General features: G+C 44.3%; 1 long non-coding RNA gene across 1 annotated transcript in view; it reads left to right on the forward strand.

The window, feature by feature from the left end:
- The window catches only part of LOC138300737 (uncharacterized), a 1,159,497-nt gene extending 1,151,345 nt beyond the window's left edge, over positions 1 to 8,152 (forward strand). The window contains exon 5 of the long non-coding RNA XR_011204994.1: positions 8,042 to 8,152. This is a non-coding gene — a long non-coding RNA (uncharacterized lncRNA). The remainder of the gene's footprint in view (positions 1 to 8,041) is intronic.
- Positions 8,153 to 27,911: the final 19,759 nt, after the last annotated feature.

Genomic DNA, 27,911 nt, shown 5'->3' on the forward strand with positions numbered 1-27,911 from the left:
TATATATATAAAAAATACTGCCAACAATAAGTGAACCCCAGTTTTTTTCAACAAAGTTATCCATATTTGAAATGTAATTAAAGCTGTAAACATTGTTTAAAATATTTAAAATACATTTACTTAAAACAATTTAAATAAAACACTATTAGCTCCAATCCTTGAAATAACTCACAAACCTAAAAAAATAAGATAATCATCAAAAGCATAACATAACAAAAAAGCACTTATAAAAGTCATTATGAAATAATAATTATTATAAAATTATAAATAATGAAGTTTAAAATTATACTCAAATAATTGTTTTAAATAGCACAATATTTTAGTAAATAGGTAAACAGTATTTAAAACTGATATTATTGCCAGAAATGTTTCGCCTTGCATATCTGAGGTCACAATATTATGACAACGATTGTATGGTCAAATCATACGTTGGAGTCAATATTCAGTTGCCATACTTTATCCCAGTGGAAAACTATGCAGTTCTTCAGTGATGGCGAGTGCTGCAATGAGAGTGTTGCTGTATTAAGGGGGAAAATGTGCTGTATTTCATTTGGAAGTAATCCATAAAGAGATTAAGTGACGGTTATCCTGAAAAACTGCACAGTGAAGTTTACTCTGTGAAGATCTGTAATGAGTGGTGTGGATTGTTGTTGCCTTTCTACCACTGAATGAGTTTTTGTTATTTGTCTCTATATACTGTGAAATTTTTCCACATTCATGTCGAAAATTAAGAATACGAAACAATATCCATTAAGATATGTTACCTTATTGTAGGCTCTCCCTTTGTCCTTAATGTATTTAGTAATGTTAGCCATGGCTACATTCAAAGATTTTCCACCTCATGCCATTGTGTTCGTTTCTCAGAGTACTGTACGAGGTTTGTGAGCAGAATTTTCTTTCACTAATTTAGGATTACAGACACCGTTGGTTCAGTGAATACAACACCATCACTAAATGAGTGGCCATCTTTGAACCTTTAAATGTATTGGTCACTTTTGATGTTGTGCCTATAATGCGATGATCGGACACTGAAGAAGTGGTGATGTAAAGGAGTAACATGATAGTGCTATCCGTTACAGTAGTTCCTTGGTCATTTTTTAGGATTAGGAGGAGGATGGTTCACAAAAGCACTCGTATCTTTGCTCTTTCTGAGAGTTGAGAACCAGTCAGGAGGTGTCACATTTCAAATCTGAGGCTTTTGGTTGTTGCTATGATCATTTTAGCGGTCACTAGAGAAGCAGGGGTGATTACAATTGCATTTCCTGGTTGCACCGCGTGATACCCAAAATCTTTCTAATTCGTATTTATTATTCAAGGGCATGAAACACCGTTGTTACTTTGTTACTCTAAAATGAGGATGCAAGAAATTTAGGGATTTTAATTTATGTGAGTAAATTGGAAACAGAAAGGAAAAATGTTAACAGTTGCTGATTTGACTTATGCATGAAATGATAACGTTTTAGTGCTGCCTGGAAAGTAAAAGAAAACAACTAATATTTAGTGGCAGAGACCAAGTGACTGTCTACTATTTGGTCACAGTTTGTAGGTCGGGCACCATTTAAGGCTAAAAAGTGAATTTCACCATCCCAGTTATTACTTTCTTTAAAAATCTAGACGTGGAAAGATTTAAGCATATTTCTCTCTTCAAAAGGCATTTGTATAAATACTAAGCCAAGTTCCTGCCTGCCAGTTGTTCCAAAGGCAGGGCTGGCGGCTGATAGATGTACAGCAGCATTCTGAAATGTTTGCTGAGCCATTGTCTCACAGCTGGAGCATTGTTTGGGCAACCAGGATGAGAATACCAGGATACCATTGACCTCAGCATTCCGGCTCCGTGCTGCACTGTGTACTTCTTATGGTCACGGAGCTTAATCCGCTATGAAAGTAGAACTTTATCTTGAAAATGCACCGTGTTGGCCTATTAGATATAACAAATGGCGACATATGACAAAACACAAGAACGTGCAAGCAGATGGCGGCCGATTATAAGTTGCCTCCTACTTTAGAGGGGAAGATGCCCAGAAGGAATTAAAGGTGGTATTTGTCCCCAGGCTCTGGTCATTACAAGTTTAAGTGTCTTGAATAGGGAATAAATATGCAGACGAGAGGATTAGCGGGTCGTTTTTCTCATGGTTTCCCCCGTTTTTGTGGGCTTTTCTGCCCGGCTACACAAACATGGTAAATGCGAAGAGGGTCGTGTCAATGCAGTCCTGGGGTTAGGAGTGTGTCGAGAGTGTAATTTCTTGGGCCCTAGGCCCTCATGCTGGTGAATGACTACACGGTCACGTAAGTATTCTGTAAGGAACTGGCCCAGGGAATCTGCGCCCGGACCCTTTTATTAGCAGGGTCACCTGACCAGTGACATCTGTGATGGCTGGATGTGGGATGAGTGTGGAAGCCATGCCTCAAGGTGTGGCTCGTGGAAACACATTAATAGCACAACCTTAGACTGTGACTAGCTGGTCACTACATCCCTCCCAAAATTTATTGAAAATGGACGAGTCCAACCTGTGGGAAAAAACAAAATAACACAACAAAACACCACTGAGTCTCTTCAGGTTGTTTTCAGGACTGGATGAGTGGACAAGTGCAGCTGGGAGCACCCAGCATCACGGTACACCTCCGTAGTTTAATCAGACTACTCTGGGACAGAAGGGCAGTGTAGATGAAGTCCAGATCTCTCAATCGCCGGTTCCGGAGGTTAGAGTCCATCTGGGCACTGTTGGTCCTATCCCACCTGGTCTCATGGTGTTGGAGTGTATTTACAAAGTCCACTGTGATGTTGCATCCTCAGCTGTGGTGGAGTCTATTTGCAAGTTCAGTGGGGGTGCATCAGGAGTGATAGGGGAGTCCACTGCAAAGATCTCTTTGAGGGTGCTCTGCCTCCATGGACAGCAAACTTTAAAAAACTGAGGACGGCAGTGATAAATGGGCATCTTCCTGGCATGCCATGATGCTTCCCCATGCCCGCTGGTAGAGCAGCTTCAGACTTCCCTCTCATGCCAGGACTCACCTCTCACAGGAATCTTCTTAAGGCCCTTTCTGCTGGGCTGCCAAGGGACTATGTGGACTGTGCGGGTCCTCTTGTAGGCCATGCAAAGGCATCGTTGAGGAACGGCCACATTCATGTCGCTCTTGCAGCCACAAAGGGTGGCTGTCTCAGGGTCTGTGCGCTCTGGCTGTCAGGAATAAGGGCCAGATGTATGAAATTTTTTTGCACTCACAAATGGTGCGAATCGCAAAATTCGGCCGTTTGCGAGTGCAAAAAAGTGGTCTGCGATGCATGAAAGGCATTCACAAACCACAAATAAGAAATCGCAAAAATTGCGATTTCTTGCGTTGCGACCTGGTTTTGCGAGTCGCAATTTGCGATTCGCAAAATCCAAATCGCAAGGAGATGCTGCAAAAAAATTGCAAATTGCGATTTTTCGCAGAATGGCATTTTGCACATGCAAAATACCATTAAAAGAAACCAGGTGTTAACTTGGTGCAAAATTTAAAAATGCATTTAAAATGCATTTTTAAATTGTACATGTAAAGCACACATGCCCTTTTGGCATATGTGCACCTTACATGTCCCCAAAAATGTTTTTGGGGTGCAGCAGAGGGGGCCTTAGGCACCCTGGGGTTTTGCATTTCCAAAATTGCGATTTCTGGTTCAGAAATCGCAATTTTGGAAATGCAAAAAATTCGCAGCTATGGGCCAACAGGCCCATAGCTGCGAATGGTGCCGGAATCGCAATTTGCGATTCGGTAATAGCATTTGCGATTTTTACGAAATCGCTATTACCGATTTGCAAATGTGATACATGGCACTTTGCGATTCGGAAATAGCGATTTCTTAAAAATTGCTATTTCCGAATCGCAAAGGGTCATGATGATACATCTGGCCCTAAGTGCACAAGCCTTCATCAGATAGTCTTTGGATGAACAGTCTCTGTCGCCAGCCTCAGTGCTTCCCAGTGTCTGTCATGGAGCTGTTTCTGACTCATCTTTTTTGTTGGGATTCCCCTCTCACCGGAATTCCCTTGAGGCCCTTGTCCCTGTATTGCCACAGACTGCATAGGCTGTGCAGGGCCTTTCATAGGCCACGCCAAGGTGGTCGCTGCGGAATTCCCAACAGGGCCAAATCCAAGCCTCGTGCAACCCCAAGGGTGGATGGTCCTATGGTCAAGTATCATTACTTTGGCCGTTCTCAATTCAGGGGGGCTCACCGATTATTTCTGGGTGGACAGCCACCCACGGTGCCAGGGAATGCCTTTGTAACCTCTGGTTGTTTTGCAGACCTGGGACTCCACTCTGGTGGTGTGATGCTCCTTAGGTGGTTCTGGGGATGCACTTGGTAGTGATGAATCTTTACCAGTGGACAATCTATGCTGTAGGTGGCAATGTCTTTCTCAGAGTGATGATATTTGTTGCTTTTTCCTTCCTTCTGCACACCTCTGGTTGTGAGGACCTTCTGTGTGATGTATCTATCACACATCTTTCTCTTCTTCCTCCATCTTCTTTGCACTCTTTTACTGTGGCCTCTTGCCACACTCTTCTGCTCATTACTGTTTCTTGCAACATTGCATACTGCCACTCTCTTCTCCTTTCCATCTTCTTTTTCTTGACGTGGCACTGTCGCCTCTTGCCACGCTCTTCTCTTTCACTCTCCTGACTAGGCCTCTCGCTGTGACGTGCAGCTCACGGGACCTCTCTGGCCATGTCCTATTCATAGGACCATCTCTCTTCTACACTTTCCTCCAACCAGGCCTCTCACTGCGATATTCTCTTCGCAGGGACCTCCCTGGTGGTGTCATGTCATGTCTGTAGGACTTGACTCTTGTACTGTCAATAGGACATGATTCTCCTCTTGAACCTGTCGCAGGTCCTATCCCTTCCTCAGGGATCTTCTCGGTGCTCAGCTCCCTGGATAGAGGGTCACCATTCTTCCTTTTGGAGAGCTCTCTCTCTCTCCCAGGCTTCTGCCCTTTTCTATCAGGTTCGTTGGTGCGATCATATATGCTCCTCTGACTTCGCACTCTCAGTTTTTCTCCTGGACGCCCTCTGCAGGTACTTTGTGTACCAAAAGTTCTTTTTCAACGTCGTGTCCATTCACCATCAAGGGCAAATGGCACTATCTTCCTAACTGCGGTAACAGCAGACAGTCACTAGGGAGTACGCGCGCAGCGCATGTGTGTCCTCATTGCCCACTAGTGCTGTCCACCGGGTGAGTAGCTTTTGGAAGTTGGCGTGCTGCTCATCCTTTGAGTGTCTTTGGTTTTTCCTCCCTGGGTTGTACAGCGGTCGCTCACTTCTTTGCCTCACCTTCTGCAGAAACCTTGGTTAGTTTTGCATGACTTGGAACTGGGGGCAGCACGCAGTTTCCCTACTTTTCAGTTAATGTCAGTAAGTGCTGCTGCTGGGGGTTCAGGCACTTACTATGGGGGCAGCCAAGGGCCGATCCTTATAAGCCTCGCCTGTGGGCGGTGCCTCAGCTCTGCTTTTTTTCCTCGCTGCGGACACATTCTCTTCACCCATCTGGCCCCAGGTGCGGACTCAGCTGCGGCTGAGACTTCTTTGAATCCCCGATCCCTGGTTGTTTTTTATATGTGTTGATTTAGTCCTCCTAACACTGGGTCCCGTGTTTCCCGTAGTTGGTAATCATGAGCAGGGGGACACCACTACGCTCCAACTTGGCCAGGGCAGTATCTCCAGTGATATCACTCAAGCCATTCAGAAGGAGTGCAAAGTGCGGGGTGTATGACGTCAGCAGTATAAGGAGACTAGCATGTCTAATTAACTCTCGATCAGCTTCAGAAGACAGAGGGCGTATCTCTCCTCTTTTCTCTTGGAGTGACTCAGTGTAGAGATGATTCAGTTTGGGCATAAAGAGCTATGCACCACCTGTGCTCACTGGAGAGTGCTTTGGAAAGCACATCCTTGGATATACACCTTGCAATGATGCACAACTGAAAGCCAGTGGTGGGCAGCAGCACCCACAACAGGTGGGGTGTCAAGATTCGTTTAATTGGTTCTCAGGAGCAGTACCCTCAAGAAGCCCACATTCCGGCAGCTCCGACTCTGATATATATATACAGAATATCAGAATGGCCAGGCGAGGGGAAGGGAATTTATGGAGGGTACCGCGGGGAGGGAGACCTCAAATCAGAGTAGTATAATTAGAATCCTGTTGTTTCTCTCTTAATAGCAAGATCCAAAAATATAACCACCATTACCTGTGAAAGATATGACTTTCTTATGTTTTAGGGATGATTAATCATACATCTTATACGTCTTGGAAACTCTTAATGTTCTTGGTCACAGGTGCTTCTCACTGTTGTGTTACCCTTGCACGGTCTTTTTTAACAGACAGTTCTTAATCTTTCTTTGCTTCGAATTCTTTCGTTTAACACTCTTAAACTATTGTCAACCTATTCAAAGTTTGTTAGTTTCACTTTCCTTTTCATATTTACGATTTTGTCCCTGGTTTCTATTCCACAGATTACTTTCGGTTTTGTTTCTTGCTTTATATGAATACCATGAAAACCATCAGAATATAAGTATAATTAATTATGACTTTGTTTTTTAAGATTTTAAACTTGACCAAAAAGTTCACTGAGCAATCCGCCCTCTTATCGAAATTCCAGAACCAAAAGGTCTAAAGTGCGTGGTTTTTGTGTGTGATTGGCACTTCTTCTATTTGAATAATCATCGATCCTCGACTTACCTGACAACGACAGCATGCATTCTGGGAAATCTGCTTCGCACTTGCGATGACCCACTGCCTCGCTGGGAACCGGGACAGCAGCGCGTCCCGCAGGGAACAAGCAAGATCAGAGACAGCACAAGTTCTCTGTTTCTGCTGAAAATAACCCACACGTGTGTGAGGGGTGGGGCCATTTTTATAGCTTCGGAAACGGTCGTGGGAGCAACTACGGAAACTGAGAAAGGACATAAATATTACTGCAAAGTTCAAAAAGACTTGGCAAATGCAACCGACTGCTGTGGTAGAACTATGGACACTAAAAAAAGACGAGTATTATTGTAATGTTCAAGAGTCTTAGTAAATGCAACCTTTGATGGTTAATACTACTATAAACATTTGGAAACGCTCGTTATAAACATGATTATTATCGTTTTGTAATGCATATTCACATTGGTGTACACTCAAATCAAGGCATAGTTGTTAGTTTCCAGCCTAAGTGGAAGAATCATGACATAGGGCTATGGGAGAATAAGTAGTAACCCACTTATCAGCACAAAAAAAAAACGGCAGTGCCCTTAAGCTCAAAGCTCTCAGCCGTGGTCTGTTTTAAACAGTGTTTGTAAAGGGCCATGATTGAGAGCTCTGGAGTTGAGACTGAAGGCACTGTCCGTTTTTCACAGTGCATGTCAGTGAGTTAAACAAAGTTAAAAAAATGAAACGTTTGACTTACCTACTCCCTCGTGCTCGGTACTCCTCTTCATCCCAGCAGCACAGGCTCCCAGAACTCCAGACAGCAACTTCTCTCTACCAATCCAGATGCTCCCCTTATGCTGCTCAGGCGGCATTGGAGAAGCACTAGGATTGGCTGAAGTGTGCTGGTGCAATGTTCCTTAAAGCCCTGGGGGTTAGTGCTTACTCTCAAAGACAGCTTGGGTTGGATTATTTAAAATGCACGTCAGGTTGGCCATCGCAAGAGTGACATGCGCACTGTAAACTGGAATGCACACTATTCCACCCTGCTTTTACCTAACCCTGAGACTTGGCTGTTGCCAATCCTAAAAATGAAATGGTAATAAATATGTTTTATTATTATTTTATTTGTTGTGTTGTGTTTCCTGCTATCCAGTGGGGGGAGGTGGGGTAGGGCTCTTCAGCTCTCACTGAGGCACCGCCACTCCAGGAAGCGCAGACTGCTCTCAGAACCTGAGACCAGACTATAAAATGGTGGTGAGCAAAGCACTAACAATTTACAACTAAGAAAAATGCAAAGCAACTGAACTTCAGCACAGTGCAATAATTATGCTGTGAGCAAACCGGTGAAGCCTTTCCATTATTTTATTTCCTTTTTAGGTTGCAGCCTACCACCCAAATCAGCTGTCTGGTTTGCGAAAAACATCTTGGGGACTTTCAGAAAGTTGACCTAGTGATACATTCCGCCCGCTGATTGCCAATGGCTTTATGGTTTGTAACTCACATTTTCTTGCTTTTTATTTGCTTGCATTATTTGCTTTTGGCTCTCCAGGTTCAGTTCATCCCTCCCATTGCCTTAACTGTGTTTGCTGTATTCTTCCACAAACTTGCTTTCTGTAAATATGTCTTTAAATCTTATTCTTATCTTGTCATATTTTTGGTGCATTCAAAGACAGAGGTCAAAAGTCAAGGTGTGCTTGGTGTTTACTTTACTTTCACGTGAAAGTGTGAGCGTTTATAGAAAAGAGGAATGCCAATTACTCTCCTCATGAAGCCAGCTCGTGCCGCTTCTATGCTCCATTTACAAAGCTCAAACACAACCTTCAATAGCATATCATTTAACATGCAAATGACAATTTTTTATTTTAACTAGATAGGTAGGTTATGTATGTTATGTAAATCGCTCCGATACCCTGCACTGGGATTAGTAGCAGAAATAAAACAAAATAGTGATATTTACATTATTTGTGCAGCTACTGGGACAGGCCAACACATCTGACATTCTTACAGTACATGTATATTTTTTATATCCAGGGACTGAACAAAGTCAAAGGCATGCATCTCTTAAGCACCTGTGAAGTGATAACAAGCTGTGAGCCTTTCTTTTCCCTCTTTTCCGTTTGCATTTACGTGTGAGTCTCCACACCGCACCAAACCAGGATTAGATCGGAACAAGAGGAGATATGATGGCCCCTTAACTTCAGCCTTTATCTAAAATAGTTTTTAACTATTTGTGTTATCACCTCTAACTTACGCCAGTGTGTTCTTTTAAAACAACAACAAATTCTCATCAGTAATATTTCATAACATTTTAGCAGACATCCTTTTCTCCCATCACTACCTTTTGCACATGCACTATATGTCTCTCTATTTGTTCAACAGATGCAGTTGCAGAAGGACAATTTGGAGTCAAGGACATGTTGAAAACAAATTACTGTTTCTGTTTGATTTTTTTTGCAGGGCACAAGGATATCATCTCCTCTTATTTCTATGCCACTGTACAATACCCTACTGTTCTCTGCTCCACTTTACTCTACATCACTGAAGTCTCCACCACTTTACTCTGCGCAACTTTACTCTGCTCCACTGCAGTCTATGCCACTGCACTCTATGTCACTGGACCACTCTACTGTACGCCACTCTATGCCACTGCACTCTATGCCACTCTAATGTACTGTGCACCACTGCGCTTTACGCCTCTTTATTCTACACCTCTGTACTCTACTATGCACCACAGTATTCTAAGCTAAAGTACTCTACACTCGTCTGCACTCTTCACAATTTCACTCTACACCACTCCAGTCTAGGCCACTCCACTCTACTCTGCATCTTTCCACTCTACACCAGTGCATTCTACATCACTACTCTATGCCACTCCACACCACTCTACCCTGCAGCACTTCACTCTATGCCACTTCACTCTACTCTATAACAATCTACTTTACACCACTGCATTCCAGGCACACTGTATGCCACTCTGCTGTACGCCAGTGCACTCTAAACCACTGCACTCTACCCAAAGTACTCTACACCACTTTACTCAAAACCATTGCACTCTACGCCACCGCACTCTATGCCAGCTACTCTGCACCACTAACACTCTACGCCACTATACTCTACTCTACAACACTTTATTCCATTGCACTGTATGCCACTGCATACTATGCCATTCTACACCATTGCGCTCTATGCCACTGCACTGTACTCCAATCCTTTCTACCCGGCACCACTGTACTACAGTACACTTTAAAACACTCTTCTCTGCAAAACTGCAATCTCCGCCACTGGCCTCTATTCTACTCTGCACCAGTGCATCCTATGCCATTGTGCTCTACTCTGCACCACTCATCTTAACGCCAATGCACTCTACACCACTGTAATGTATTCTGCACCACAGCACTCCACGCGACTCTCCACTACATCTCTACCTTCTATCCTGTACCATTCCATTTTACCCTGCACAACTTCACTGCACTCTGAAACAATCTATTCTATGTCACTGCACTCTATGCCACTCTGTTCCAGCCTGCACCATTCCACTCTATGCCACTGCACTCTATGCCACTCGATTCTGTGCCATTGCACTCTATGCCACTCCACTCTTCCCTGCACCACTACTCTACGCCTCTCTACTTACTGTATGCCACTGCTCTCTATGCCAATGCACTCTACACCACTTTACTCAAAACCAGTGCACTCAAAATCACTGCACTCTATGCCAATATACTCTGCACCACTGTACTTGACGCCACTTCACTCTAGGCCACTCTACTCCACTCTGCAACACTACCCTATGACTCTCTACTCCATTAAACTCTACTTCACTATATAACACTATTCTCCACCCTGTGCCACTTTATGACTCTCTACGCAACTCTCCCATGCAGCTCCATGCTACTTTTTTCACTCTGTTCTACAACAAACTATTCCACCATCCCCAACTACTCCACTCGACGCTACTCCAGTACTCCACTTCATGCCACTCCACTCCATGCTCCACTCCACTCTGTGACAATCTACTCTGCTCCCCACCAATCTACTCTACTGCATTGTACTCTAATCTATGCAACTCCCTCTATGCTACTCCACTCTGCTCTATAACACTCATCATTACTTTGTCACTCCACTCTATGACACTCTACTCCACTCACGCATTCTACTCCACTTTACACCACTCAATTCTACGACACCCTTCCACTCTACGGCATTCTACTTTCTTCATGACACTCCACAACACTATGCCACTCCACACTATGTCATTCAATGCCACTCCAGTCCATAGTACTCAACTCCACTGTACCCAGCTCCACGCCTCTCTACGCCACTGCATAACACCCTTCTCTACTCCATGACACTGTACTTTATGACACTTCACTCTAGACCACTCTCTTTTACCCCACTTTTAGACATGCTGAACAGCTGCCAAGCTGGTGTACAACATCTTAGGACCGCTTGGATAAGGTAGCACCTATGAGGGTATCTCACCCCAGCAAGAGGAAAGAGTCAGCCCCATGGTTCTCCACCAATCTCAGAGAACTGACGCATAGATCCGTACTAGCCACTTTTAAGGTGGCGATTGCTGAGGCTAAATCCACCTATAGTACATTGGAAGTCAGGCTAGCTATGAATTCCACAAATGAACTTTTTAAAGTAGTTAAGAACCTATCTATTCCCACCAGCAAGCAACAGGCCAATGCTTTTGAAGCCTTTTGCTTTAACCTGGCTATATTCTTCAGGGATAAAATTCTTAAGATATACTGAGAATTTAGCTTGATGGATACACAAGAGGAGATGCTCTGAGCTCATCATATATCCTCTGCAGCTTCTCTAATGCTGACCTTCCCACCTATTACAGCACACCAGCACACAAGATCAGAGAGACCCTGATGAGTATTAAATCAGGCTCTCCCACTGATCCTTGTCCTTCTAAAACACTGCAGTTAGTACCTGAGTTAGTAACTGAGGTTTTGGAAAACATTTTCAATCACATCCTGTTCGATAGCATGTTCCCTGAGAGCTGGAAGGAACTCATTATCATTTCACTTCCAAAAAAACCTAATGCAAACCCTGACGAACTTGAAGAACAATTGTGTAATCTCACTGCTCCCTGCCCGTGTGAAAATTCTTGAGAAACATTTGAATAAAGAGTTAGTGAGATTTATTATCAATGATGACCTTCTGAAACCTTCCCAAAACGGTTTCAGAAGTTGCCACAGGACGGAGTTGGCACTCATTGCTGCCACTGATTCTATGAGATTGAAGGAGGATCAGGCCTGGATAGCTGTCTTGGTCCTTTTGGACTTATCAGCAGCCTTTGATACTGTCTCGCCCTCACAATTGGCCAAACACCTACAACAAATAGGGGTGGGTGCAAAGGTAAAAGACCAGCTTCACTCCTTCCTTGTTGGGAGACTGCAGATTGTAAGCTGTGATCAGTTTATAGCCAAGTCCTTCAGCCTTCCATATGGGGTGCCGCAAGGCTCTTCCCTCAGCTCCACACTCTTTTACCTATATGTCTCCCCTTTGGCAGCCTTAGTGAGATCCTGTGGATTCCAGGTAGTATCTTACGTCGATGACACACAAATTATTGTCCTTCACTGATAACCTAGCTTAGACAGCTGAGAGGTTAAAACTTTGAATGGTGTGAGTAGCTAGGTAAAGGATAATTTCCTTAAACTTAATGCTGATAAAACCAAAGTTGTGGTCATCAGAGCCCAGCACTTTGTCTGGTCAGCGCGCTGGTGGTGGACTCATGTGGGTACTTTCCAACTCCCACAGAATCACTAAAGAACTTAGGGGTTCAGTTCCATACCTCCCTCAACTTCAACCTTCAGGTAAATTAGACCGCAAGCACCTACATTTATACTATCCAATCCTTCTGGAAGATTTTCCCTCTCATTCCTGAGGAACTTCACAAAACAGTGGCTATCGTGATAATCACATCACAATTAGACTACTGTAATGCTATCTATCTCAATATAAACAGCTATTCTCTAAATAAACATGAGTTGTTGCAAGATGCAGTTGTGCAACTGATCCTTAACACCCCAAAACATATCTCCATGAGAGAAGGTCTTCGAGATCTCCTTTGACTTCCAGTCAGGAAGAAGGGGATTCTCAAAGCGCTCTGCACAGTCCACCTAGCTTTGCACGGCAAGGGCTCACGGGCCATCAGGTCTTCCTTATGTCTGTTTAAGCCAACTGGGTTTTTAAGATCACCTCTAAGCAGGAAAGTTACTGCGCCAAAATTCTGAAAGGAAAGACGGGGTGCATGCTCCTTCTCAATTGAGGCTGGCAAAATATGGAATACTGACTGAATTATGGCAAGGGACTCACAGTTACGGATGACATCTGGCCCATATGATCAGGGTCTCATTCATATAGCCCAACCATTTTTATCAGCAACATTATACATGCTTGAACACATAAGCACAAATGCTTCTGGTTCCTTAGGTATACTTACTACTCCTGGGGTCCACAGTGCTGTTAGCAGAAACACCAGAACTTGATAATAATGTTGATTAACATAAAACAACACAGACAAATGTCTATTTGAAAACCCCCCTATATTAGGGTACGGCCATGATAGGCCACAGAAACTTTAATTGTTTCATTTTGTATTACATGAAGAATTATGTTTCTCTGAACAGGATATTGTGCCACCAAGCATAGAACAGCACTGGGACCCTGAATTATTTATACCAGAAACTCTCATGATTGAATAGTTATCCTAGTGTATACTTCAAAGAAAAATGTATTGATAAATCATAGTGATAGGAAAAGAGAAGATTAGAAAAAAATAATTGTAGTTATGTCCATATATATTACTCAATATAAACCATTTAATGAATATGATCTAGTTTGTTGGCTTAAATTATTCCTTCTTGATAATACATTTTGCTTTATGATAATTTGCAAGGCACTGTAACGTGTGTGAAGCACAGAGGTGAATACACCACAGAAAGGAAACATCTGTTTTCAAATCTATTTGTTTAATCCATTTTATGTTTAGTCAGAAGAGTGCGCATTACACTGCTGCATATATTTATTTAACAAAAACTAAAGCGTAATGCCCCAAAGTCATTTCACACAAATTTGCTAAAAGGCCATAGCCTTTAAAAGGTTAATAATTAAATGTTCTTGTCCTTTCATGGTGTGCCAAAGCAATGAAACCTGACGCTCCCCATAATTTGATCCTATTTGTAAAAACAAAATGTTGAGCTACAGGTTTCCATACGTTAAAAAATTACCTTCAATATGCCAGGCCTGATATTTTTTCATGGGTCCCCCCTTCAGCCAAAAAAAGCGTACAGTATACCAGAGATGGAATTTTACCATTAGTGGCTTCCATACAACATGCGTAACTGTTATGTCAAAAATTACCTCTAGTATGTCAGGGCAATATTTTTACATGATTGAGCCACTTCCATATGCCACTAATGCCCATATGTCCTTGCCAACAATTACCTTCAATGTGCTAGTGCCAGTACTTTGCTATGGGTGCTCCCCTTCCTCCAGTGTGATGTGGCTTTATGGACCCGCTCGGTCGATCACATGGCGCGCACGCGGTCTGACCACGCACTGGTGCGCGTAGAGCTGGAAATACCCGGCGGACCTGCTCATGCCTATATGTGGAGGTTGCCGCCTGGGGCAGTTAGAGACAAGTTGTTCCGTGAGGAACTGCGTTGCGATATCAATCTTTACTTTGAACAGAATGTGGGCACGGTGAGGTCGGCTGGTACGCTGTGGGAAGCCTTTAAGGTGGTTGTACGCGGGATATGCATTTCGAAGCAGCACAGCGTGCTGCGGACGTTGCGCCGTGAGCTGGCTGAGTTAGAGGGCCGGATTGCAGATCTGGAGGCTCGTCTGGTGTTGGACTGGTCTGGAGCCACATTGGCAGCCTTGAGGGCTGCGGTCTCCGCGTACGAAGAGGCTTCTTTGAGAGAAGTGCATTTTTTGGGGACATTTGCATGGGCCAGGCAATATGGAGAGGGTGATAGAGCCGGACGCACTTTGGCGAATCTATTCCGTAGGCCGTGGGCTAGTGGCTAGGTGACTGAAATGGATGATTCGAGTGGGGAGCGAGTGGCGGGTACGTCTGAGGTTCTGAGGGTCTTTACTACCTTTTTTCAGGATCTCTATTCTGCTCCCTCTGCGGTGCCTGTGGAGGTGATTCGGGGATATTTCTCTGACATTAGCCTCCTCTGGTTTGACAGGGTACACAGGGAGTACTTTGATGCTCCTTTTATTATAGAAGAGGTGAAGGCTGCTATTCGGATTCTCCCTGGAGACAAGTCCCCTGGGTTGGATGGACTGACTTCGGCATTTTATAAAGAGTTTGCAGACATTTTGGCACCCTATCTGCTGGAGGTTTATGACGAGGCATTGCGGAATGGAGTGCTCCCGGCCTCTTTGCGCGAGGCGCTTATTGTCACGATTTTCAAGCATGGGAAGGCTGCAGCTAGCTGTGATTCGTACCGGCCCCTGTCGATGATTAATATTGATAATAAGATATTAGCTAAAATGATCGCAGCGCGACTGCGGCCTCTTATGACGAAACTGGTGCTGCCGGATCAGTCGGGGTTCATACCGGGGCAGTCCACGGCACAAAACTTACGTACATTCTTTGCTGTTGCTGGCTCAGTGCCTATCGATGATGGAGCTGTGGCGGTGTTTTTGGACACTACTAAGGCGTTCGACTCATTGCTGTGGCAATATCTGTTTGCGCTCCTGGAGAGAGTGAGGTTGAGTAGTCGTTTTGTGAACTGGATACGTTTGCTATTTTCGCAGCCAGTGGCTCGCTTGAGGGTGAACAAATGCGTGTCAGAGCCTTTCAAGGTGGCTCGTGGGACTAGGCAGGGTTGCCCCCTGTCACCATTCCTTTTTACGATTGCGATGGAGCCACTGGCGGCCTTTATGAGACAGCACCACAGCGAGCGGGGGCTGCCGTTCCGCCAGAGAGCGATTCTGATATCCATGTACACTGATGACGTGGCACTGTATGTACGTGATCCTGTGTGAAACCTGGATGTGTTGCTGGACAAAATCGTCAGGTTCGGAGACATATCTGGAGTGGCGATAAATTGGTCTAAGTCGGCTGTGCTGCCTCTGACGTCTGGAACGGCAGAGTGTCAGTCCCGCTACCCTATTGTGTGGGCGGATGGTCTTGTTAAATATCTGGGCATCTGGTTGAGCTGTGATGTTGACACGCTCTGGCTTGCCAACTATGGTAGGGCCATGGCCTGGCTGGATGACAGAGTCATGGCATGGCGATCCTTGCCATTGTCCCTGACTGGACGGATTGCGGTGGCTAAGATGCTTGTGCTGCCCAAGTTTTTATATCTGTTTCTCAACCTTCCGCTGGTGCTTACGGCTAGTTTTTTGCAACGCATTCGCTCCGCGCTGATCCGATTGGTGTTGGCGGGTGGTCAGCCTCGCATAGCCTGGAAAACACTAGTGCTGCCATTTGAGCTGGGTGGTCTTGCGGCCCCTGACCTAGACCTCTATTATCTCTGTGCGCAGGCCCTGTTTGCCTATTACTGGATCAACCCGATACGCTATCTGCCACACCTGGCTCCCGAAAGTGATGCGGTGTGGCCGGATGGGCTCGAGCGAGTGTTAGGCAACTTGGACAGAGCTCGCCCTTGGGGCATTGATACGGTGGCCTCCACGGTCCGGGCTTGGTCGGGTTTGCTGAAGCGTTCTGGGATAGATGTGCCGTTTGCACCGTCTATGCATGTGATGGCGGCGGGAGATGAGGTGATGTTTCGGGACTCGCGGCTGCTAAGCTTCCTACGGGACTTTGATCTGATAACGCTCGATGATTGGTTTGTTGATGACAGATTGATGTCCCCGGAGGAGATCCTGGGGAATAGACCGGCCACTGCTCTTCACCGGTTCTACGTGTTGAGGATATGCGCTATGCTGCGCGCCCGCTACCCCTGCTTGCCCGCGACCCCAACTTCTTGCTGCGCGCTTGAGGTGTTGTGGAGTGTGTGGACGCCTGAGAAGGTAATCACTAAGCTGTATGGCAGTACGCAGGGGCTGGGAGAGGGGACGGGGCTGTCTGTAAGGATGAAATGGGTGGAAGATGTGGGTGAGGACATCGCAGAAGATGTTTGGAGGATGTGCTGTATGCATATGAAGGAGTTGTCACCAAACTATAGATTACGCCTCATACATTTTAAGTTTTTGCACTGTCTGTACTACACCCCCAGAAGTTTATGTGCTATGGGGCTGCGAACGGATGATACCTATGTAAGATGCCGGGCCCCTGCTGCTGATTTTATGCACTTGGCGTGGACCTGTCCAGCAGTATGTGCCTATTGGGGAAGGGTCTTTCGTGTACTCTCTGAGATGATTGGGCTGGAGATTCCTTCGTCTCCCTTGATGGCGCTGCTGGGAGGGGTGAATGAGGTGCAGACTTCAGTGCGGCGCCTGGTTGGCATGATGTTATTATTAGCTAAGCGCAGTGTGGCAATCTGCTGGGGCTGGGCCTGGTCTCCCCAGATATCGGATTGGCTGCGAGATTACGCTTTTTGCCAGGAACAATTAACATGGGAGTTGACTCCGGTTGGCTCCAGGCCACGTGACATCTGGGCACCGCTTCGATCCTATCTTGAATCTGCGTCTGTCTGAAGAACCTGCTGCGGATGGGTATGTTGAGGTGATGAGTGCTGTTCACTCTACAATGGGATAAAGTTGTACAGAATGGTTGCTGAGAATTGTGCTTGCTCCTCCCGGCCTTCTCTCTCCTTTTATTTTTGAAGTTTTTGCTTTCCTTTTTTTTTTTTCCTCTTTTCTGCCACAACTGCTTGGTCCTGCCCTTGGACTCGATGACCCGTTAGGTCCTTCAGGCAGGGGCATACTATTATATGGACATTCTGCAATGTTTTTTGGTCTCCCTCTGCCTGATTCATAAGAGTTACTGAGACGTGGGGAGCTTGGAGAGCCGAAGATAGTTTAAAGTAGCTGACTGATCTATTACTGTAAGGACCAAGGTGGCATTTTATTATTTTATTTATGTTGTATGTTGTTTACATAAAACTATAAATAAATAAAATAAAAAAACTTCCTCCAGTGTGTCAGCATAAGATTTTTACATGGGTGCCCCTATACATAGAATTAACTTCAGTATGCCAGTGGCTTAATTTTGCCATAGATGTTCCATGGGCCTAGTATTGCCTCTAGTATGTTGGCCCTAGTATTTTGTTATATTTGTCGATACTGCTAAGTTTTGCATCTAGTATGCCAGTTGCAAATTGTATACCATGCACCATCATATCTTCATAAACCAAGAATTGGCTTCTGTGCACCAGTGCCAATGTTAGACTCTCCAGCATAAAACCATGCCCTCACTCAAGTTTTCATACACTCATTCACAATTATTGTCACTCACATTTGCTCATTTATTCTAATTCACTTGCACTCACTCATTCATTCTCATGGTGCTGCACTCTTACTATCATTCACTCATTCTAATTCAGTCTCACTTATTCTTACTCAGTCCAACTCATTCGTTCTCACTCATTCATGTGATCACTTGCTCGCATAATTCCTTCCTTCATTCATATTTTTTAAAACTCACTTTGACCATTGTCAATCACAGTTACACTCACTCAGTTACACTCACTGTCATTCACTGCCATTCTTACATTCCCCCCACACTTTTTAAACTTCCTTCACACTCATTCCTACTCAGGCATTGTCACCCACTCTCACTGATTTGAAGTCAGTCTTTCACTCACGCATTCTCACACTCACTTACTGGAACTCAGACTCACTCATTTCCTACCTGTCACTCACTCTCCCTCAAACACACACATGCTTACAAAAACTCACATATTCATATGCTATCCCACACAAACACTCTAAACCACAGCCTGGTACACAATATACATTTAAAAGCATTATACTATCTCAAATGCCATAGAATGTCCCATTCCAGCTCTCTGTAACCTTTTTCAAACTAATAGTGAATGGTAGATGTTTTCACTATTAGTTTATTAAGGAAAACAGGCAGAAAACAGAAGGATGGAGCCCTGACGTCCTTTGGGGGCAAGCCCTCCATGTATTCTTGGCACTGATTTTGCCCACTCTGAAGCCAGGGGTGCAAAGGTGGTGTCAGAGATCACAAAGAGCAAGCCAATGGTCGCAGCAATGGCCACTAAATTAAGTCCATGACTACATTTCTCAGATGCCCAGGCTCACTGCATACTTATCTCTGGCACTGCATTAAACAGTCTTTATACTGTGGTAATGACTACAAAGGTCCTTAACTCTCTTGCTTTCTTTGCACGTGCCTTCTAAAATTGTCCTATTTAGGAATATTTGCATTTTTCAGATTTATACTACGCTGTATATACACAGAGGTTTATTTTGGAATGACAGCAGCCGTCATTTACATTTTCACTCACTTTTTTGTGCGTTTGTTACAGAATATCGTAAGTGACAAAGTTGGGTGGTAACTAGGGGGCATTGCACCCACTCACCAAGCAACTACTTCTACTTCACCCGTCTTGCTTTTGTCCAGAAGTCCGCAGCCGGTGCTTTTGAATGTCAGCTTGCTCACTACCAAGGCTGCATAGTATTAATTCCAACTCGTTCCTCTTTAATCTACTGATACTACCTGCCCTTGATCTCACTGTTCCATGGTCTTGCTCTCTTCTTCTCTCATGGGTTTCCCATCTTTCTCATCCTCCTCCTTTACCTTTGCGTACCTTTCCCTCTTTAATCTGGGTCAAAGTCTGATGAAACAAAATGGATGTCGGTGGGCCCCACCTGCAACCAACAAATGCTGCTATTTTTAGTATAGCCAGGTGTTTTATTGACATCTTTGACAGGGCAAAAGGCTGATTGTGCTATGCCGGGATATGAACTCATGACCTGCAGATACACACTTTTTAGGTCTGGCTTGACAGTGCAGCTGTCAGCAGAAATAATGTGATCAGCCTAAAAAAGACCTTCCAGGAATATTACAGAGAGTCCCTTTGGCTATGGCCACATGTTGGTAGCCAGGAGGAAATGTTTTGATTGGGCAGAAGTTGTTTGCTTCCACAGAAAAAAGCACTACTTCACTGCACGGCTGTGAATATGTGGTTATCTATGCAGTTGCTGGAGTCAGCAGCAGTATGGCTGCCTTAACTTGAACATCCATGGGCACACACATGACACTTTAGTGGTGTTTAAGAATCTTAGATAACTAGATAGTATATGGTATTATTTTTACTCTGGCTGTAGCACAGATGGGAGGAAGGCAGTCAAGAGAAATGTATTGCAGTCTCAGTACCCTCACCTTCCATCACTAATTTTAGACTTCTGAATTCAGTTTGTCTTTGAGAGCAGTATGGAATGCTCAGGACTACACTAATTGACATGGATTTTTAGGTCTGGTTTGACAGTGAAACTGCTGCTTAAGTGATCAACAAAAGGGAGCTTTGAAAGTACTACTGACAGAGGGGCGTATGCTCCACCGACAATGTTGGCTCTACTGAGTGCCTGATTAGATTGTGCTGTATTTATGTCCTTTCACTAAAAAGACTGCTTGTATTGCACATTTGGTTTGTGGAAAAACTTATACTCAGTACACCATGACTATGTTGATCATGGTGGCAAGCCAATGATAATGGTCATATATAGGCCTCATCAGTTTATTATGATAAACGCACTATGCCTGACATATGTTTTATTATGGAAAGAATAGTTAAAGTCAATTGGTACTTAAGTGTAGATTGTTATTACACTCTATTAATGCCTACAGATAGGTACAAGGAATCTCACAGATTACAATAGTAGGCAATGGTTCTGGTGTTAGTTACCCCGGGCGACAAACCATTGATATGGAAGATTTGCACTGTAATGTTCCATGTCAGGCCATTAAGGTGAGGTGGTATTTTGGTTAACCAACTGCAATTTTGTGTACTTTAACCCCTTCGCTGCCAGGCCTTTTCCCTGTCAGGTGCCAAGCCTTCTTTTGGCTATTTCGGGCAGTTTGCGCTTAGGCCCTCATAACTATTTGTCTACATAAGCTACCCACGCCAAATTTGCGTCCTTTTTTTCAAACATCCTAGGGATTTTAGAAGTACCCAGACTTTGTGGGTTCCCCTGAAGGAGACCAAGAAATTAGCCAAAATACAGCAAATATTTCATTAAAAAAAAAAAAAGGGAAAAAGGGCTGTAGAAGAACGCTTGTGGTTTTTTCCCTGAAATTCGCATCAACAAAGGGTTTGCGGTGCTAAGATCACCATCTTCCCAGCTTTCAGGAACAGGCAGACTTGAATCAGAAAACCCAATTTTTCAATACAATTTTGGCATTTTACTGGGACATACCCCATTTTTGCTATTTTTTGTGCTTTCAGCCTCCTTCCACTTAGTGACAAAAATGGGTGTGAAACCAATGCAGGATCACAGAAAGCTAAACATTTCTAAAAAGTAGACAAAATGCTGAATTCAGCAAGGGGTAATTTGTGTAGATCCTACAAGTGTTTCCTACAGAAAATAACAGCTGAAATAAAAGAAATATTAAAATTGAGGTGAAAAAACAGCTATTTTTCTCCACGTTTTACTCTGTAACTTTTTCCTGCGATGTCAGATTTTTGAAAGCAATATACTGTTATGTCTGCTGGACTCTTCTGGTTGCGGGGATATTGAGGGCTTGTAGGTTCATCAAGAACCCTAGGTACCCAGAGCCAATAAATGAGTTGTACCTTGCAATGGGTTTTCATCCTATGCCAGGTATTCAGCAATTCATTTGCTGAAATATAAAAAGTGAAAAATAGGTATCAAGAAAACCTTTGTATTTCCAAAATGGGCACAAGATAAGATGATGAGAAGCAGTGGTTATTTGCACATCTCTGAATTCCGGGGTGCCCATACTAGCATGTGAATTACAGGGCATATCTCAAATAGACGTCTTTGTAAAACACTGTCTTACATTTGGAAGCACAAAATGTAGAGAATGACAAGGGGCAATAACACTTGTTTTGCAATCCTCTGTTCCCCTAAGTCTCCCGATAAAAATGGTACCTCACTTGCGTGGGTACGCCTAATGCTCGCGACAGGAAAGTAACACGGACACATCACATTTTTACATTTAAATCTGACATGTTTTTTGCAAAGTGCCTAGCTGTAGGTTTTGGCCTCTAGCTCAGTGTCACCTAGGGAAACCTACCAAACCTGCACATTTTTAAAAACTAGACACCTAGGGGAATCCAAAATGGGGTGACTTGTTACCCAGAATCCTTTGCAAACCTCAGAATTTGGCCAAAATAACACTTTTTCCTCTCATTTCGGGGACAGAAAGTTCTGGAATCTGAGAGGAGCCACAAACGTTCTTCCACCCAGCGTTCCCCCAAGTCTCCCAATAAAAACGGTACCTCACTTGTGTGGGTAGGCCTAGCGCCCGCGACAGGAAATGCCCCAAAATACAATGTGGACACATCACATTTTCCCAAAGAAAACAGAGCTGTTTTTTGCAAAGTGCCTAACTGTGGATTTTGGCCTCTAGCACAACCGTCACCTAGGGAAACCTACCAAACCTGCCCATTTTTGAAAACTAGACACCTAGAGGAATCCAAGATGGGGTAACTTGTGGGGCTCTGGACAGGTTCTGTTACCCAGAAACCTTTGCAAACCTCAAAATTTGGCCAAAAAAACACTTTTTCCTCTCATTTCGGTGACAGAAAGTTCTGGAATCTGACAGGAGCCACAAATTTCCTTCCACCTAGTGTTTCCCCAAGTCTCCCAATAAAAATGGTACCTCACTTGTGTGGTTAGGCCTAGTGCACGCGAAAGGAAATGCCCCAAAACACTATCTGGACACATCAAAATGATCAAATACAAAACTACCTTTTTTTGGGTGGGGGGGCATCTGCGTTTTTGGTCCAGGGTTCAGCAGCCATCTAGAAAAACCTACCAAACCCAGACATTTCTGAAAACTAGACACCAAAGGGAGTCCAGGAAGGTGTGACTTGCGTGGATCCCCAATGATTTCTAACCTAGAATCCTCAGCAAACCTCAAATTTAGCTAAAAAATCACCTTTTTCGCACATTTCTGTGTGGGGAAGAGCCAAAAAAATGTTGAAATTGAAGGGGGGGGGGGGGCAAAGAGGGTCCAAAAGGGTGGTTTGAAAAAAAACATTTCTAGGCTGACAAGTGCAGCAGAATTTTTATCAGTATAGATGAGACAATGTTGGTTGGTAGGAATTTTGTGGATTCCTGCAGATTCCGGAAGGCTCCATCACAAAAATGTGGAAAAATGTGTGATTTCCAGCAAAGTTGGAGGTTTGCAGGGCATTGGGGGTAAGAAAATGGTGATGCCTAGTTTTCAGATGTGTCTAGGTCTTGTGGATTTTTCTACATGGCAGCTTCCCAAAGTCAAAAAAGTGCAGCCCTCACCATTCCAAGTGGGACGATTTTGAGAGTTACCAAGCTCTCATGGCCCAAATGTAAAACCAGAACCCAAAATATTCAAATGTCTTCTTGCTTGCCGTGGGATAAGATATTTTAGTTTGCGGGGAAGAGCTGAAAGACTGTTACCCCCTTCAGTTGGGGTGGGGGCATAACCAGCTCCATACTGGTTGGTAGCCACCACCCCACTATTTTCTTTTTAATTCCATGCCGTCTAGTAGACTTTCTGCCCTCCTGGGTGTGGATCGGGGGTAATTGCCCCATTTGCCCACTGGTGGGCAGAACAACTTTGGCCCCATTTATTTGTCATGGGGATATGGCCATACCCCCACCCTCTTATTTTGAAAAAACTAATCTTGCCTGGTCTCTGGTGGGCTTTGTGCCTCCCTTGGGGGCAGATGGGCCTTACAAAAATAGGCTGATCTGCCCACAAGGAGGGAAGAAATGGCCAACAGTAATGTGCCCCCATGGGTTGCAACCCTTGCCCAACGCGCTGCCCCCACAAACTAAACACACCAATCCCTGGTGCCTTAGTGGTTTCTTGCTTTCCGTGGGATAATATGTTTTAGTGTGTGGGAAAGAGCTGAAAGACTGTTACCCCCTTCATTTGGGGTGGGGGCATAACAAGCTCAATACTGGTTGGTAGCCACCACCCCATTATTTTTTTATTTATTTTATTCCATGCCATCTAGTAGAATTTCTGCCCCCCTGGGTGTGGATCGGGGGTAATTGACCCATTTGCCCACTGGTGAGCAGAACAACTTTGGCCCCATTTATTTGGGGTTGGGGTATGGCCATACCCCCACTCTCTTATTTTGAAAAATAAATCTTCCCTGGTCTCTGGTGGGCTTTGTGTCTCCCTTGGGGGCAGATGGGCCTTACAAAAATAGGCTGATCTGCCCACAAGGAGGGAAGAAATGGCCAATAGTAATGTGCCCCCATGGGTTGCGACCCTTGCCCACCGGGCTGCCCCCGCAAACTAAACACACCAATCCCTGGTGCCTTAGTGGTTTCTGCCCCACCGGGGGCAGATTGGACTAATAGAAATAGGCCAATCTGGCCCAAAGGGGGCAGTAATGCCCTAAAATAAATTTGGTCCCACCAGGGGAATGACCCTTGCCTAAGGGGTTGCTCCCCTTGCTGAAATTGGCAAGAAAAAAAATCCCTGGTGCCTAGTGGTTTGTGACCCAGCTGGGGGCAGATCGGCCTAATAAAAGTAGGCCGATCTGCCCCCAACAGGGGCAGAAATTACCTAAAATACATTTTCCCCCCAAGGGAGCAACCCTTGCCAAAAGGGTCGCTCTCCTTTCATGAAATTGTCGCAAAAAATAAAAATCCCTGGTGTCTAGTGGTTTCTGCCCCCCTTGAGGGCAGATTGGCCTAAAAAAAATAGGACGCTCTGCCCCAAAAGGTACAGAAATGACCTCAAATAAAATTGTCCCCCAGGGGAGCGACCCTTGCCTAAGGGGTCGCTCCCCTTCCGTGAAACTGACGTAAAAAAAAATCCCCAGTGTCTTGTGGTTTCTGCCCCCCTTGTGGGCAGATTGGCCTAATAGAAAAATAGGGTACCCTGAGCTTCCAGTGAGGTGGGACGCTTCTGATGAGGTCAGCATGCAATTGCGCGCTGACGTCATCAGACATCACTTGGGGGGTCGGGTCGGAGTGGGGGTGGAAGCGGAAGCGGAAGCGATTCCCCTTCCATCCCTGCCTTTGGGAGTGGGGTGCGAGGCCCTCTGGGGGAGCGCTAGCGCTTCCCCGGGGGCCCATTCCTGGACAAGGTGGTTACGTCCCTGGCACCTGAGCGCCACGGCAGCGGACGTAACCACCTCATCCAGGGCACCTGAGGGGTTAATGGCTTATTAATATGAAATGTTGAGCTTATGTTTGATTAATGTAGTAATCTGTCATTTTAACCGTTATGCATGTATTAGCTGTATTAATCATAGGCCTTAACTTAGCGAGGTCTTGGCCTAGTTGCACAGCCTCATGTCAAGCTGCATTTCTTAGGCGTTTTATAAAATGGATGCTCAGAGAACTAAATTGTGATTTTCCACTGTTCTGACCATGTGCTTGCAACTTAAGTTAATTCTCATGAGAAACTGCTTGGTAGAAGATGCAGTATTTGCTAGTGAAACAATGTTTAATGTAATGTGTGTGTAAGACTGACCTTCCCAGGAGAAGACAAGGGATGCATCGACTGGAGTATAAGCTGCCACAATATTGATACCTGACGAGCCGAAAGACGAGAACGGGAGAAATGGAGCCAATCATCTACATGTGAACCATGTACCAGTAAAAATGTAGATTTGAGGGTTTAGTTTCATTGAACTAGATGTAAACATGCGATTCGTCAACCAATTAGAAAGTGAGAAGTAGTTTTAGGAAATCTAACTTAGCCAGACTGCACAGAGAGAAGAGAGGCCATTAGCTATATTCTTTCGAACTGCTTAGAGAGACTTTGCTTTTTTCCGAACTTTGATACTGAATCCTGATGTCCTATTGACAAAGACTGTCACAACTTGCTGAACCATATTGGAGGTATACTGACAATGTTACTGATTGTTATTGTCTATTTGCTTTTGTTTTTAGGTACCAACCGCAAATTTTGATAGAGCCATAGTTAGATGTTTTTCCACTACTTTTGATCTTATGTTAGTTAGGGTTCTCACCATACCCCCACCCTCTTTTTTTGAAAAATAAATCTTCCCTGGTCTCTGGTGGGCTTTGTGTCTCCCTAGGGGGCAGATGGACCTTCAAAAAATAGGTCGATTTGCCCCCAAAGGGGGGCAGATATGGCCAACAGTAATGTGCCCCCATGGGGAGCGACCCTTGCCCAAGGGGCAGCCCCCCAAACAAAACACACACATACACACACACACACCAGTCCCTGGTGTCTAGTGGTTTCTGCCCCCCTTGGGGGCAGATTGGCCTAACAAAAATAGGCTGATTTGCCCCCAAGGGCGGCAGAAATGGTCTAAATACAATTTGCCCCTCAGGGGAGCGACCTTTGCCTAGGGAGTCGCTCCCCATACATAAAAACATAAAGTAAATAAAAAACAAAAATATATATAAATATATCCCTGGTGTCCAGAGGTTTCTGCCCCCTCCTAGAGGCAGAAAGGAGGGGCAGAAAAGGCCTAAAAATATTTTGCCCCCCTCCGGGGAGCCACCCTGGCTCAAAGGGCCGCTCCCCTTATGTGTTAGTATAAGAAAAAGAAAAATCCCTGGAAGCATGCTTCCAGCGCAATGGGAGGTGACCTCTGATGAGGTTACCATGCTCTTCCGTGCTGATGTCATCAGACACCACTGGGGGGGGGTCGGGTGGAAGGAGAAGCGATTCCCCTCCCAGCCCTGACCTGGGGGGGTGGCCCTCTGGTGGAGCGCTAGTGCTTGCCCCGAGGGCAGGTAATCGGACGTAATGGTTACATCCGTGGCCCCCGAAAGGCGCAGCCAGGGACGTAACCATTCCGTCCGTAGCCCTCAAGGGGTTAAGTTTATGACTGTGTTTAATGGTTACCTTGTGGAAAAGGTTGCACTCAAGCCGGTAGGCCTGAGTTGGTTTTGGTGACAAGCTACAGGCCTGATTGGTGCACTGACAAATATTATGTCTGATAACATAGGTCTGGTCTGCTCATTGTGAAACATTATGACAAAGGCAGTTGTTTTGCTTATTAATTGTGAACAACATTTGATTACTAATTGTGAACAACATTTGATAAACCCAGTAAGATTTAAGGGTTGTTATCACATTATGTTACAGGCTATATACATATAAATTCACAGATTATCATACTAAATAAGGGTTTTGATGTTGACCACACACTCTGACAAATCCCAGGGTTTTTCACTGTGTTGAAAGGGGTTGTATATTGTTTTGCAAGCTGTATTTATATTTATCTACATATTTGTAATGTTATAAATGTGCATGATGGTTGCCAGTTTATGTTCTTTTGCATTAGACGGTTTTTGGTAAGGTGAAAAGCCAATGGTAAAGGAGAAAGGCTTCCTTAGTTCACTGGGAATAGTCATACCAGATTTCATAGGTTAGATCTGTTTATTATGAAATATTGAGAGAAAGCCACTAGGCCTGACCTACGTATTTCAAAAAGCATGTGTTAAAGACACTAGGCTTTTAAACATGGGTTTTTATTACACTGTACTAAATCCTGGAGCCTGTTATTTTGTTACATGGAATTTCATAGATTACCATAGTAGACAAAGGGTTTGGTAATGGTGATCCACCTGAACAAACTGTGAGGATAAAAGGTATGCACTACAATGATGCTTGTAAGTGTTTCTTAGGAGAAAAGTATTTTGCTTTGCCAACTATAATTTTATTTACATTTGTACATTTATGACTGTGTGCCAAGTGGTTTCCTTGTGCAAAATGTACACTCAGTGCAATAGACTTAAGTTGGCAATGGTGACAAACCACTGATAAAGGCTATAGGCCTGATTGTTTCTTATGGAAGTTACAAAAAAGTAGTAGGCCTTTCATTTTTATTGGAAAAGCAAATGTTAAAATCAACTGGCATAAAGAGTGGAATGTTATTACTCTGAAATGAGGCCTACAGAAAGTTTTATTTAGCAGACGAGGGTTCTTTTGTCATCCCCTCTGACAAACCAAAGGTACAGAAGATTTAAACTATAATAATCATTATGGTATATTAGGAGAGATAGTATTTTGGTTTGCCAACTGTAATTTTGTATACATTTGCAATTTTAGGACCGTATGGCTGATGGCTGCCTTGTGGGAAAGCTTACTCTCAGTACAATAGACCTGAGCTTGTTGTGGTGAAAAGCCAACTATAGGGCTGGCCTTTTTATTATGAAAAGTTATTTA

The sequence above is a fragment of the Pleurodeles waltl genome, chromosome 6 (assembly GCF_031143425.1).
Source record: "Pleurodeles waltl isolate 20211129_DDA chromosome 6, aPleWal1.hap1.20221129, whole genome shotgun sequence".
Taxonomy (NCBI): Eukaryota; Metazoa; Chordata; class Amphibia; order Caudata; family Salamandridae; genus Pleurodeles; species Pleurodeles waltl.